The sequence below is a fragment of the Clupea harengus genome, chromosome 12, assembly GCF_900700415.2.
Source record: "Clupea harengus chromosome 12, Ch_v2.0.2, whole genome shotgun sequence".
Classification (NCBI taxonomy): Eukaryota; Metazoa; Chordata; class Actinopteri; order Clupeiformes; family Clupeidae; genus Clupea; species Clupea harengus.
The window spans coordinates 15,968,008-15,982,969 of NC_045163.1; the positions used below are offsets into that span (position 1 = coordinate 15,968,008).

At 40.1% G+C, this 14,962-nt stretch overlaps 1 pseudogene across 1 annotated transcript; it reads left to right on the forward strand.

The window, feature by feature from the left end:
- The first annotated feature begins 3,085 nt into the window (after positions 1-3,085).
- Positions 3,086-14,312, forward strand: LOC116217936 (annotated as a pseudogene). Its single transcript, XR_004164858.1, has 38 exons — positions 3,086-3,325; positions 3,423-3,566; positions 3,653-3,809; positions 4,329-4,356; positions 4,461-4,575; positions 4,669-4,761; positions 4,851-4,914; positions 5,006-5,104; positions 5,194-5,297; positions 5,400-5,538; positions 5,838-5,956; positions 6,501-6,650; positions 6,749-6,919; positions 7,012-7,312; positions 7,405-7,475; positions 7,577-7,664; positions 7,751-7,868; positions 7,965-8,088; positions 8,204-8,340; positions 8,904-9,159; positions 9,288-9,530; positions 9,622-9,798; positions 9,879-10,024; positions 10,137-10,227; positions 10,318-10,707; positions 10,874-11,119; positions 11,216-11,412; positions 11,519-11,702; positions 11,838-12,003; positions 12,148-12,272; positions 12,379-12,687; positions 12,778-12,981; positions 13,077-13,202; positions 13,286-13,456; positions 13,561-13,665; positions 13,749-13,844; positions 13,949-14,080; positions 14,198-14,312. The product of XR_004164858.1 is annotated as a myosin heavy chain, fast skeletal muscle-like (transcript).
- Positions 14,313-14,962: the final 650 nt, after the last annotated feature.

Here is a 14,962-nt window from a genome sequence, read left to right on the forward strand (position 1 = left end):
TTCCCTACTGTACCGAAGTTCTCTCACTTGCGTGAAACTCTGCGCACTGCTGAGTGCAGCAATGAGTGTTTCCCTGAATCTTCCCACTTGGGGTCATGTTTGCTTGCTGAATATGTACGACTGCTTTCAGACTGATTGTCTGTCACCACCACCGAGAAACCTATAGCGTTTCAGAAAGCAGAGACCGCGAAACTCAGTTGGTCATGGCATCTTGTAATTGATCCTCTACCACACGCGAGGGATAGCGCACTCCTGTTAAACAAGCACTGAATTAATCCTTAATATTTAATGCCAATCTCAATATAAAGTTATAAGAACCTCTGACGCGGGGTATGTGCAGGTTTACCTTCCGGGGCTCCGTAGAATTCAGATTTCGACTTCTGTTAGTACAATTTGGAAACTTATCTTATTTCTTGAAGGTTTTTTTTCAGGTGAGTGACTGTGGCATCCCCTCAGATACCGATCTGGGGTTGCCAGTTGTCTCAATACAATTGACCCACGGACTGCTGCTGCCTTCTCGCAAGTCTTCAGCTGCCACAGGGCTGTCGGAAGACCACAGGACCGAAGAGCGCACCCCGAGACAGTGCCTCCTGCATTGTCACTCAAAGATTGTGTTCTGTGTTGTGTTGTGAGGGTTTCATTTGGTGAAGTATGACTGCAAGTATTTATTTAGATTTTTTTTATTAAACTGGTCGGTTACATTGTACCTGATACTTTTTTATTTTATTTAAAAAATGCATTAGGATTCTGCCATTTCCAGTGTGTTACAGTCTGAGCATCATTTGCACACCAGAACAACTATATGGTGTATAATGCAGAGAGGTGATATGCTACAACATATTTCACATGAATCTCACTATAACTGCAACTGTCAGTATCATTTTGAAACAACACATCTCATAATAGTGGTTTACGGTGTTAAGTAACTGTTCTGGATGTGCATGAATATATATCAACCTAATCTGTTAGTGTTGACATTAATAATATGAATAGCAATGGGCTATACCCTTTCCTTTATTTAAGAATAGCACATTGAACAGGTGCCATTCACCATTGCAGAATAAATAAAATGTAACAACACTCATAAATGTCATAATGTGATTTATTGAAATATTTCAAGAGCTCAGAGGGACGCAAAACAAACTTTTGCTACACATCATAAAAATGGAGAAAACATTTTCCCCTGGTGAAGGTCAGAAGTATAAATAGTGTCATGAGGCCAAGAGAGTGAGAATTTCAAGTGTTTTTGTTAGTTTGTTTGTATTTTGGGTCCATCCTATTAAGGATGTCCAATCCAATGTAAGAGCCTATATGTTTAGTTTCTTGGTCAACCCAAAAGTGTGGATAAGTATACAAGATTTGAAGGAATTTATAACTCACATGTCACAGTACACCACCAGTAAATCACACTCTCGCCATCTTTGGAATGTTATTTTGAAATTGAGTAGCCCTGCCCCTGCCAAAAAAGGCCTTGAACATACCATGACAAACATGTGTGTGGTATAAAAAGAATGCAGTGTGTTAACAGTTCTAAGTGTATTATTTTAACCTTTATTAAATATATGCAGGCCCACCGACATGGATTATACCAATTTCGATTTCCAAATCAAAACAACAAAGTATCATATACAAAATTAAAACTAGTACATGAACAGGCTTAAAGTGCTTTTGAGCTGCATGTTTAACTAAAGAGGCCAATGTAACAAAATTACATAAATGCTAATCAACAGCTACAATATACTAGCTAATATAATATATTTAATACTATTAATAAATAGGTCAATACCATAAATGGACCAGATTAGGTATCATTACCACATCCAGTATGGGTGCTGCTCATTTCATAACATGTGTTAGTAAACTGGTTAGTTCATCAATGTGTGAGTGTGATGACATGCTTGACATGTTTAAATATACCAAACCAGTCCTATCTTTCCTTATTTGGATCCCGCTTAGTTTGCAGATGTTCACAATATAAAGCCCTGGAGGCAAAGACAGGTCCACAGAGACTAGGGGGTTCCAGTGCACAGTAAGTTGTCATGCTGTGACTAGATGGTAAACTCTGATGTTCTCTGAAACATGGGAGAGCTGGATTGGCTTGGCAGTGAAACCTGTAACGTTTTTACTATTTGCATTTATGTATAATATAATGTCTGAACTCTTACTCCTATCATTTTAGACTATTTGACGATTTTGGACATTTCATCTGGTACTGGGAAAAACAAGTAAGTTTATCTGCTTTTTAACAGACTATCAATTCAGCAACTTAAGTTACCTTTTCAAATAATAGCAAGCAAGCCAATCGGCAAACCAAAGAAAATATATACCTATAACAAAAGTTCAGAATACCCTTTCCACTTCAGTCAAAACTTTCTCAATGAATGAGGTTTCATAGGTATGCATATTTTCCAGATTTGGTCCTTAAATCCAAAAATTCTGGACTGTACACAGTCTTTGGCTGGACAGTTATCACCTATTCTGGCTTTGAAGCTACTTTTATTCAAATGCAAAGGTTATATCTCCTTTGACCAGGCTTCAGTGAGGTTCTATAAAGACATCACTTCAAATATAAAAAATACTGTAAGAGACAATGCACTCAGCTTAAACATTTTTGACACCTACTTTCAGATCTGTTGATGTCTTTCTTCCTGTTTTGGACTTTTTGGAATAGATTCTTTAAAAAAAAGAATATCATACAGACAAATAACACTAATTTTCATATACATGATGGCACCTCATACATCACGATGAAAGACACCATTTTAAATCCACTAAATAATGATCCAATACAATTTTATTTATTTACTACACTACCCCACGCCTGCAGGGTGCATTTTGAACCCAATTTCTACATTGACTGTTTTAGCAAGATACCCATGGTTTAATAAAATTACCTGTTTCCCTCATTAGATAAAATGTAAATATTTACTGTTGATCTTGACTGCCTCATACACAGTCACTACAAAAAAACAAAAACAAACATCCAGTTGTTAGTTCGTTTACTTATTTCAGATATGCTATGTTGAAAGGATGAATTTGGTTTCTTACAGTCCGTGGTTGTAATATTTCTTATTACAAAATGACATGTTCATGCCTCTTCTTCCAACAGTAAACCTCAACCATGGGGGACAGTGACATGGCCACTTATGGCCCAGCTGCCATTTACCTCCGTAAACCTGAGAAGGAGAGACTTGAGGCCCAAACCAAGCCTTTTGATGCAAAGTCAGCTTGCTATGTAGTTGACAAGGAGGAGTTGTACCTGAAGGCTACAATCAAGAGTAAAGATAGTGGCAAAGTCACTGTTGAACTAGTTGAATCCAAGGAGGTATGTTCGCAAGGCTCTTAGTTAAGAAAATGATTGAGTATTTCCATTAAACAGAAAGGTTCTTGACTATATCTCTCTATATTGCCATTTGTTTTAGGAAAGAGTCGTTAAGGAGGAGGATGTCCACCCCATGAATCCTCCCAAGTATGACAAGATTGAGGACATGGCCATGATGACCCACCTCAATGAAGCCTCTGTCCTGTATAACCTCAAAGAGCGTTACGCAGCATGGATGATCTACGTAAGCTTTATGCTTTCTCACAGATGAAAAACTATGTTAAAAATAAAACAGCTGTAAAACCAATCCCCTTTATTTCCTCATTCTAGACCTACTCTGGACTTTTCTGTGCCACTGTGAACCCCTACAAGTGGCTCCCTGTGTATGACCAAGCAGTGGTGGAGGCCTACAGAGGCAAAAAGCGTATGGAGGCCCCACCCCACATTTTCTCTGTCTCTGACAATGCTTTTCAGTTCATGCTACAAGGTAAGCACTCAATTTAAAAGCCACTAAATAATAAGATTTAATTACATATTTGTTTCAAGTTTCAAGTTTCAAGGTATTTATTTGTCAGATGCACAGAAAAACAAAGTCAGACTGGGCACTGAAATTCTTAGGACAAGACACCGTACAACAAACTACCATAGCATAACATAAATAACATAACATAACATATATAGATTACACATATAATAAACATATAATAAATCTACAAAATAAATATACAATACAATCTGCTAAACATATAATACACATATAGTAACCTATACTAACCTAATATACCTATACTAACCTAAAGACAAATCAAATGTGCCTGGTTTCAGGTAGTGCAATATTACATAGTGCAAACAGTACAAAACTGTAACATGTAAAGTGTAAAGTGGCGAGACTGTATCACTGTCCATTTAAAAGCCTGATGGCCCTTGGAAAGAAACTGCTCTCCAATCTACGGGTGCGAGAACTAATTAAAAAAAGTTATTATCTAAAATTGCATTTGTCCCACAGACAGGGAGAACCAGTCTGTTCTGATTACGTAAGTGTCAATGCATGACTTAAAACTTTGCATTATCTTCTATGTTACCTTGTGGCACACACAATTCTTATCTGAAAAATTTCAATATCTTATGTTTAATCTAGCGGAGAATCTGGTGCTGGCAAGACTGTGAACACCAAACGTGTCATCCAGTATTTTGCAACAATTGCAGTCGGTGCTGGTGACAAAAAAAAGGAGGCAGTGCCTGGAAAGATGCAGGTCAGACCCCTCACACATGTGCTAATTATCATAAAGCAACACAAACATTCTCTTCATAACAACATATTCCTTGAATGTTTCTTTCACTTGCAGGGCTCTCTTGAAGACCAGATTATTGCTGCCAACCCACTGTTGGAGGCTTATGGTAATGCCAAGACTGTGAGGAATGACAACTCTTCCCGTTTTGTAAGTTAACTTCTTATTTAAACTCTGGCCTCAGTTCTGTGGTTATTAATAAGATACAATTACTTAGGATATCATTATGTCTAAAACAGGGAAAATTCATCAGAATTCACTTTAACGCAACTGGAAAACTGGCTAAAGCTGATATTGAGACTTGTAAGTATAATTATCCTGTGTATATAACATTTTTACATTATTGCTGCCTTAATTTTTTCAAGTTAAAATATATTCTTCCCCACCTAAATAGACCTGCTGGAAAAGTCTAGAGTGACATTCCAGCTTCCTGATGAGAGAGGCTACCACATCTTCTTCCAGATGATGACCAACCACAAGCCTGAGATTATTGGTAGGGTTATTATTTTCAACCAACAATCAAAAAACATTACATGTCATTATTAATTTGCAACAACAAATTATTGTTTTCCCCCTCTACAGAAATGTGCCTCATCACAAGCAACCCCTATGACTTTCCCATGTGCAGTCAGGGTCAGATCACTGTGGCCAGCATTAATGACAAAGAAGAGTTGGACGCCACAGATGTGAGATATCCATGAGTTTTTCTTCTGGACAATGAATACAATGAGAATGACATTCTTAAAAATAATGATGCGATTAATTTGCATTCATGCATGTAATTGCAGGATGCCATTGACATCCTGGGCTTCACTGCAGAGGAGAAAGTCACCATTTACAAACTGACTGGTGCTGTGCTCCATCATGGCAATTTGAAATTCAAGCAGAAGCAGCGTGAGGAGCAGGCTGAGCCTGATGGCACTGAGGGTAGGTTTAAAAACTCTACTGAACTTGGGTCAGTTCTAGTGATAACTACTAGGTAGTCTTATTTTTTGAAGTAATTTCATCAAAAGATAGATCAGCATGTATATTAACTTCAAGTTGTACTTTTCCTCTGATTATAGTATTAATATATTATATTTATTACCTACAACAGAAGCCTGTAAATATATCTATAATGTCATTCATTAGATATTTTTTAGTGGCCTCTCAATTTAGGTTAAGAATTACTTTCCTGGGTAAAATATTGATATAAATAACTCACTTAAACGCTTTGTTGTTTTAAGATGCTGACAAAGTCGCTTACCTCCTGGGCCTGAACTCTGCTGATATGCTGAAGGGTCTGTGTAACCCAAGGGTGAAAGTCGGAACTGAGTTTGTCACCAAGAGTCAGACTGTGCCACAGGTATCTCACATACAAGGTTGACTAAAGACCACAAGGATTTTGACATTGTTTGACAAAAATGTTACTGCTGGTATTTTCTATCTCAGGGTTCACACCCGTTATCATTGACAACATTTCAAAACTTTTCAAGGACCTTTAATGAAATCTCCATGAATCTTCACAAGCTAATGAATAAACAGAATGATATACTTTACAGCACAGATTGGGCCTAAACTCTGAAAGAAAAGTAAATAACAACCTTTTCCATTACTTTTCTATTAGACAGCCTATGTCAACTCAAGTAGAGACTGCATCAGGCACAACAAAACCATTATCCATGGAAGAGTACAATAACATAATTAATTTCATTAGACCTACATTCAACAAAATAATTATTTCTTGACTTTTCCAGAACTTTCAGTGACTTAACTGAATTCCATGACTTTCCTAGCCCTGGAAAATGTGATTTTAAAACTCCATGACTTTTCCAGGATTTCCATGACAGTGGAAACCCTGCCTTTTCTCATCATAGTAAGTAAGTAGTAATTCTTACATATTGTTTTAGGTCAACAACTCAGTGTCAGCCTTGTCCAAGTCTATCTATGAGAGGATGTTCTTGTGGATGGTCATTCGTATCAACCAGATGCTGGACACCAAGCAGTCAAGTCAGTTCTACATTGGTGTGCTGGACATTGCTGGATTTGAGATTTTCGATGTGAGGACAACATTTTAAGATTATTCAATAACATTATTTGTTTCTGGTGACTTAAGTAAATAATGATCAAATAATGTTTGAATATGTATCCAACACAGTACAACAGCATGGAGCAGCTGTGTATCAACTTCACCAATGAAAAACTGCAACAGTTCTTCAATCACACCATGTTTGTCCTGGAGCAAGAGGAGTACAAGAAAGAGGGCATTGTTTGGGCGTTCATTGACTTTGGCATGGACTTGGCTGCCTGCATTGAGCTGATTGAAAGGGTCAGTTTCAATCAATCCAACTAGCACAGTGTTAGATTTGTATAGTTTCATGATGTCTACTTTTATAACTAAGCAATCTTATTTTTCAACAGCCCATGGGTATCTTTGCCATCCTTGAAGAGGAGTGCATTGTCCCCAAGGCCTCTGACACCACTTTCAAGGACAAGCTGTATGCCCAGCATCTTGGAAAGAACCAAGCCTTTGCGAAGCCCAAGCCTGCCAAAGGCAAAGCTGAAGCTCACTTCTCCCTGGTGCACTATGCCGGCACTGTGGACTACAATGTTACTGGATGGTTGGACAAGAACAAGGATCCACTGAAAGACTCTGTTGTGCAGCTGTACCAGAAGTCATCAGTCAAACTTTTGCCTGTCCTGTTGTTGAGGGTAATAACCTGTTCAAGTCAAAAGGCTAATACACAAATAGTAATTATATTAGATTCTATGTATATAACTCAATTATCTGATTCATTATTTGTATGTCAACAGAGGCTGGTGGTGCTAAGAAAGGTGGTAAGAAGAAGGGTGGCTCCATGCAGACTGTGTCCTCACAGTTCAGGGTATGTGTTTTAATATCAAGAAGGAAATGATCAATCAATCAATAATTGTCCCAGCACAATTAACTGTATGATTAAAATCGTATACATTCTTGCCTCAACAGGAGAACTTGGGTAAACTGATGACCAACCTGAGGGCCACCCATCCTCACTTTGTGCGTTGTCTGATTCCAAATGAAATTAAGAAACCAGGTAAAGGGCTTTTAGTAAATTAAGACATGTACATTATTCAACACCTTGTATTTGCTTGAAAATTTTACATCTCTGTATTTTCACAGGTTATATGCAGAACTTCCTGGTCATCCACCAGCTCAGGTGTAATGGTGTACTGGAGGGTATCAGAATCTGTAGAAAGGGTTTCCCAAGCAGAATCATGTATGCTGACTTCAAGCAGAGGTAAACATACAACAATATACAACAATAACTTTATAATACACACTTCATATATGTATTATATGGGGTAAATAATGATTTTCTTATTATTGACAACAGATACAAAGTACTGAATGCCAGTGTTATTCCTGAGGGTCAGTTCATTGATAACAAGAAGGCTGCTGAGAAGCTCTTGGGATCCATCGATGTTAATCACGATGAGTACAAGTTTGGACACACTAAGGTGGAGAATGTTTCTATCTTATATCTGTTATTATGGATAAATATTGAATTACATACAGTGTGTCCATTCCTGCTTTCAATCACACACCTCATAATATTTTGTTCTTCTCTTTTAGGTGTTCTTCAAAGCTGGTCTGCTTGGTACCCTTGAGGAGATGCGAGATGAGAAACTGGTTTCCCTGGTCACAATGACTCAGGCTCTGTGCCGTGCATACCTGATGAGGAGGGAGTTTGTCGCGATGATGGAAAGGAGGTAATGTGTGATGTATTTGGTGGAATCACGCTTGTTACGGCCGGCTCGTGACCGCAACATAACAACGGAGGCAGACAACGAAAAGGTTTACTACAAAAGCACGCATTTATTTAGTTAGCTACAATCTCCACAACAATGGCAACGTGTCTAGGGGTTTAGACGTCGGTATTCTGCGCCAGCGAGTCAGGTGTCCACTGATCCTTTTATTCCCTACACCTCGTCAGGTGTGGGTAATCAGTCATCAGTCGTCCCAAACGTCCTACAGGCCATGCATGGCCATTGCATCGTCTGTAGAGGCGCAGTGGGTCGTAACAACGCTCAACAAAATGATCTGCCATAAAACATAGCATTGCAGGTTTATTAATTGTAACACAATAGGTTGTGTTGAATGAATTGCCAATCTCTTATAAATTAAAGTACAAACGTACAAAACAGAGATCATTTCCATCAACACAGATGTATATAAAAGACTGGACTAATCACTGTCAGTGTTTGACAGAATCCCTCTGATCTATTCAGTAAGCTTCAACACGGTTTAATCAACAAATCAACCTCTTTTGCAGAGATGCAATCTTCACTATCCAGATAAATGTCCGCTCATTCATTGGTGTGAAGCACTGGCCATGGATGAAGGTGTACTACAAGATCAAGCCTCTGCTTCAGAGTGCTGAAACTGAGAAGGAGCTGGTTAGCCTGAAGGAGGAACATGCAAAACTCAAAGACTTGTTTGCAAAGGTTGATGCCAGGAAGAAGGATCTTGAGGAGAAGATGGTGTCTATTGTGCAAGAGAGGAATGACCTGCATCTGCAAATGTCATCTGTAAGTGTATAACTGTACAACGGGTAACAATTCTTTACATCATTGCAATATTCAAATTACTAACCTGTCTGAGAATTATGTTTTCAATACAAATCAGATTTCATCCTTTCATCTTGTATTTACTGTAGAGCAATGAGACTATCAACGATGCTGAGGAGAGGTGTGAGGGTCTGATCAAGAGTAAGATCCAGCTTGAGGCTAAACTCAAGGAGACAACCGAGAGACTGGAGGATGAAGAGGAAATGAATGCTGAGCTGACTGCCAAGAAGAGGAAACTGGAGGATGAGTGCTCTGAGCTCAAGAAGGACATTGATGATCTGGAGCTTACCTTGGCCAAAGTGGAGAAGGAGAAACATGCCACTGAGAACAAGGTTTATATTCTTAAAAAAAAAAAAAGAATAATGTTTTATTTAAGTCTTTGTGAGGTTTACTGGATATTGATATAAAACATTCTATGTGTAGGTCAAGAACCTGACAGAGGAGATGGCCTCTCAGGATGAGTCCATTGCTAAGCTGACAAAAGAGAAGAAAGCCCTCCAAGAGGCCCATCAGCAGACTCTTGATGATCTCCAGGCAGAGGAAGACAAAGTCAACACTCTGACCAAGGCCAAGACTAAGCTTGAACAGCAAGTGGATGATGTGAGTTAAGGGCCTGTCTATGTAAAGAAATGCACATATATCATTGTGCTACTTAATTACTTTATGCTTTGTATCTGCAGCTTGAGGGTTCCCTGGAGCAAGAAAAGAAGCTCCGCATGGACCTTGAGAGAACCAAGAGAAAGCTTGAGGGTGACCTGAAACTGTCCCAGGAGAATGTCATGGATCTTGAGAATGACAAGCAGCAGTCTGATGAGAAGATGAAGAAGTAATGTAGAATTCTATTAGCAACTAATGATTCATGCAAACATGTACTCCTTTTTTAGTCCTTTTTTGGTATAAGCAGTCATTAACAACAATTTTGATTTTCAATTAAACAGGAAGGACTTTGAAACAAGCCAGCTCCTTAGCAAGATTGAGGATGAACAATCATTGGGTGCTCAGCTCCAGAAAAAGATCAAGGAGCTTCAGGTTTGTTTCACATCTTCAGTACCGAATAGTGTTTATTATCATCTGCCTGTTCTTTCTTAGTATCACTTATTTCTTTTTAACAACCAATAGGCCCGCATTGAAGAATTGGAAGAAGAGATTGAGGCTGAGCGTGCAGCTCGTGCTAAGGTTGAGAAGCAGAGAGCTGATCTCTCCAGGGAACTTGAGGAGATCAGTGAGAGGCTTGAGGAGGCTGGTGGTGCCACTGCTGCTCAAATTGAGATGAACAAGAAGCGTGAGGCTGAATTCCAGAAGCTGCGTCGTGATCTTGAAGAGTCCACTCTGCAGCATGAAGCCACTGCTGCAGCTCTCCGCAAGAAGCAGGCTGATAGCGTAGCCGAGCTGGGAGAGCAGATCGACAACCTCCAGCGTGTCAAGCAGAAGCTTGAGAAGGAGAAGAGTGAATACAAGATGGAGATTGATGATCTGTCCAGCAACATGGAGGGAGTTTCTAAAGCTAAGGTTTGTGACATGTATACCTTAATGTTCTAGCTTACTCTAACTAACAAACAATATCACAATATCAATACAATGATACAAAACTTCTGAATGTCACGTAAAATGCTAGTAACTGCCATAAACATTTCTGACTTTTGTGTTGCTTATTTCTTTTTACTTTCATTAAAAGGGAAATCTTGAGAAGATGTGCCGCACCCTTGAGGACCAACTCAGTGAAATCAAGTCCAAGAGTGATGAGGGTGTGCGCCAGGTCAACGACCTCGGTGCTCAGAGAGCAAGACTTCAGACTGAAAATGGTGAGCTCGGCCGCCAGGTTGAGGAGAAAGATGCGCTTGTGTCTCAGCTGACCAGAAGCAAACAGGCTTTCACTCAGCAAATTGAGGAGCTGAAGAGGCTCAATGAGGAGCAAGTCAAGGTACTGATACCCGTCAATTACTTGATGATGAAATTGGAGTACATAACCCACATTCTGTGAAACGCTTAATAAACACCATTCATTGTTCACAAACAGGCCAAGAATGCCCTGGCCCACGCAGTTCAGTCTGCACGCCACGACTGCGACCTTTTGAGGGAGCAGTTTGAGGAAGAGCAGGAGGCAAAGGCTGAACTGCAGCGTGGCATGTCCAAGGCCAACAGTGAGGTTGCTCAGTGGAGGACCAAGTACGAAACTGATGCCATCCAGCGCACTGAAGAGCTTGAGGAGTCCAAGTATGTACCAAACAGGCAAAGAAACACATAGAATGTGGTTGTGGGTTGTTATGTTGTCTACTAAAACCTGTCCACGTCCTCTAACTTAAATCGATTGCATTATCAGGAAAAAGCTTGCCCAGCGTCTACAGGAGGCTGAGGAACAAATTGAGGCTATCAACTCCAAGTGTGCTTCTCTGGATAAAACCAAGCAGAGACTCCAGGGTGAGGTTGAGGACCTCATGGTGGATGTGGAGAGAGCCAATGGTCTGGCTGCCAACCTTGACAAGAAGCAGAGAAACTTTGACAAGGTTATACCTCTATCTGGAATGTTTGTGATGTTGTAGGACAAACTAGCACTCATATTACATAATATGGACATATGGATTTTTGGTAGCATTGTCTCAGATGTGAAATTAACCCAAGACACAAACTGTTTTTCAAAGGTTTTGGCAGAATGGAAGCAGAAATATGAAGAGGGTCAGGCAGAGCTGGAGGGTGCCCAGAAAGAGGCTCGCTCTCTCAGCACTGAGCTGTTCAAGATGAAGAACTCCTATGAGGAGGCTCTTGACCAACTGGAGACTCTTAAGAGGGAGAACAAGAATCTCCAACGTAAGTCAAGATGGCCTTAAAATACTTCCAAATCAAAGCTTGTTAAGAGAAGCTAAAAACAAAATGTTTTATCCTGGAATACAAATCAATAGTACATTGGTAGATGCTGACTTTGTGTTAAGGGTTTTAAATGTCTCGTTGCAGAGGAGATCTCTGACCTGACGGAGCAGCTTGGTGAGACTGGAAAGAGCATTCATGAGCTGGAGAAGGCCAAGAAGACTGTTGAGACTGAGAAGGCTGAGATCCAGACTGCCCTGGAAGAGGCTGAGGTACAAATACAAAATCCAACAGGATGGAGTGAAGAGATTCAATAGGACATCTTAATAAATTAAGCAGATCTTAAAATTATATGTTTTACACTCTATTTAAAAATAGGGAACTCTTGAGCATGAGGAGTCCAAGATTCTCCGTGTCCAGCTTGAGCTGAACCAGGTCAAGGGTGAGGTTGACCGGAAGCTTGCAGAGAAGGATGAGGAGATGGAGCAGATTAAGAGGAATAGCCAGAGGGTGACTGACTCCATGCAGAGCACCCTGGACTCTGAGGTCAGGAGCAGGAATGATGCCCTGAGAATCAAGAAGAAGATGGAGGGAGACCTTAATGAGATGGAGATTCAGCTGAGCCACGCCAACCGCCAGGCTGCTGAGTCCCAGAAAAGTCTGAGGACCGTCCAGGGTCAGCTCAAGGTCAGTAGTATAAATATTCAGTGTTTTTTGATATTACAGTGCTCACACCAATGAAGTATAGCAAACACCACACATTTCTCTGTCAACCAGGATGCTCAACTGCACCTTGATGATGCTGTCAGAGGACAGGAAGACATGAAGGAGCAGGCTGCCATGGTGGAGCGCAGGAACGGCCTTATGGTGGCTGAGATTGAGGAGCTTAGAGCTGCCCTGGAGCAGACAGAGAGAGGCCGCAAAGTGGCTGAGCAGGAGCTGGTTGATGCCAGTGAGCGTGTTGGCCTCCTCCACTCCCAGGTAGAGAATAAAAAAAAGGTTGTTTAAACCGATACATAAAACAAACAGTTCTAGCATTCAAAATATAACTGAGGTTGTTTATTTCTCCACACTAGAACACCAGTCTGCTGAACACCAAGAAGAAGCTTGAGACTGACTTCCTTCAGGTCCAAGGTGAAGTTGATGACATCGTCCAGGAGGCAAGAAATGCTGAGGACAAGGCCAAGAAAGCCATCACTGATGTAAGTCTTTTTCTGAAACGGAGCATTATATTTAAAAGTACTGTTATTTCTATTATTTAAAAATACACTTTTCCATCATATAGGCTGCCATGATGGCAGAGGAGTTGAAGAAGGAGCAGGACACCAGTGCTCATCTGGAGAGGATGAAGAAGAACCTGGAAGTCACGGTCAAGGATCTGCAGCACCGCCTGGATGAGGCAGAGAATCTGGCCATGAAGGGTGGCAAGAAACAGCTCCAGAAACTGGAGTCCAGGGTAGGTAACAAAATATGACTCTGAATGAATATGTAACGTATGCAATATGTAACTCATCATAACAAAACAGGGGTCAGTATCTGAAATGGAAATATTTTTTTAAGGTTCGTGAACTGGAAGGTGAGGTTGAGGGTGAACAGAGACGTGGTGTTGATGCTGTCAAGGGAGTCCGCAAATACGAGAGGAGGGTGAAGGAGCTCACCTACCAGGTAAGAAAGCTCTCCTATTTCTTTAGAACTGCATGCAAAATGTAAGAGGGGAGGACGTTCCTGGACAAACTTTTTCTCTTTAGACTGAGGAGGACAAGAAGAACGTCAACAGACTGCAGGATCTGGTTGACAAGCTGCAGCTGAAGGTCAAGGCCTACAAGAGGCAGGCTGAGGAAGCTGTGAGTATTTTTCTGCCTTTGCTATACAGGAAAATATTTGCTACTTTTCATTGACTCTTGTTTTGTTTTTCTGTTTTAATTGCACTCAATTTCATATACAACAGGAGGAACAGGCCAATACTCACCTGTCCAAGTGCAGGAAGGTTCAGCATGAGCTGGAGGAGGCTGAGGAGCGTGCTGACATTGCTGAGTCCCAAGTCAACAAACTCAGGGCCAAGGGCCGCGATGGCGGAAAGGTGAGATAATGTTTTATGAAGAAATATTATTATTTCACAAATAAACTTTAAAAATGTAAGTGTCATTGATTTTTATTTGCCATCTAGTTAATTAATTTTATTTGTTCTTTTTTAAAGGGCAAAGAGGCTGCAGAATAAACTCTCTGAATCCATGTCACTTTCATCTGGATTAAAAATCCTGGTTAATGTGACTACTCTAACAATGCATACTACCTAATAAATATTTATTTGACTTAATATTTTTTGTGTCTTTTTTAATGGCCCATTCATAAACTTTAGTCAGGAGGTTGACTTTATAACTGGACTGTAGCTTTTTTCTATAGGAAACTGCCTCTATCTTACCAACCGGTTTTCACATTCACAATCATTCAACAGATCTCACGGTCCTTGGTACTTATATGAGACTAATTTAGCTGTTGAGCCACATCAGAATTATAACACATCAGAGAAGGTCTGCTAACGTCCAACCTAGAGATCATATTTTGCATACTGAACTAGAAGGGCTTTATCCTAAACTGCATGTCAATCACAGGGATCACATATGAGGGATTTGAACAAATTTCATTTCAAATGTGCAGTTCTGATATTTTACCATCTCCTAACTAACTATGTTTTTGTTTGGCTCTTCCATCTCATTGGGTTCTCTCCAATCCAAATGGCTAACTTGGATTCGATAATGTTCCTCAACAGGTTCAATAACCAACACATTGCATGGAACTATCATGCAGTTCTGTCTTCAAAAGATAAGAGGCGATGTCTTAAAGGGGACTTTTTCAACATCGCAGAGTCAGCTTGCCAAAAAATGTATTTATTTATATAGTATTAAAAGATTGTTGATAGACCTCCACTTTCAATTGAAGGAGCAAGATTGCTAGGGTTATG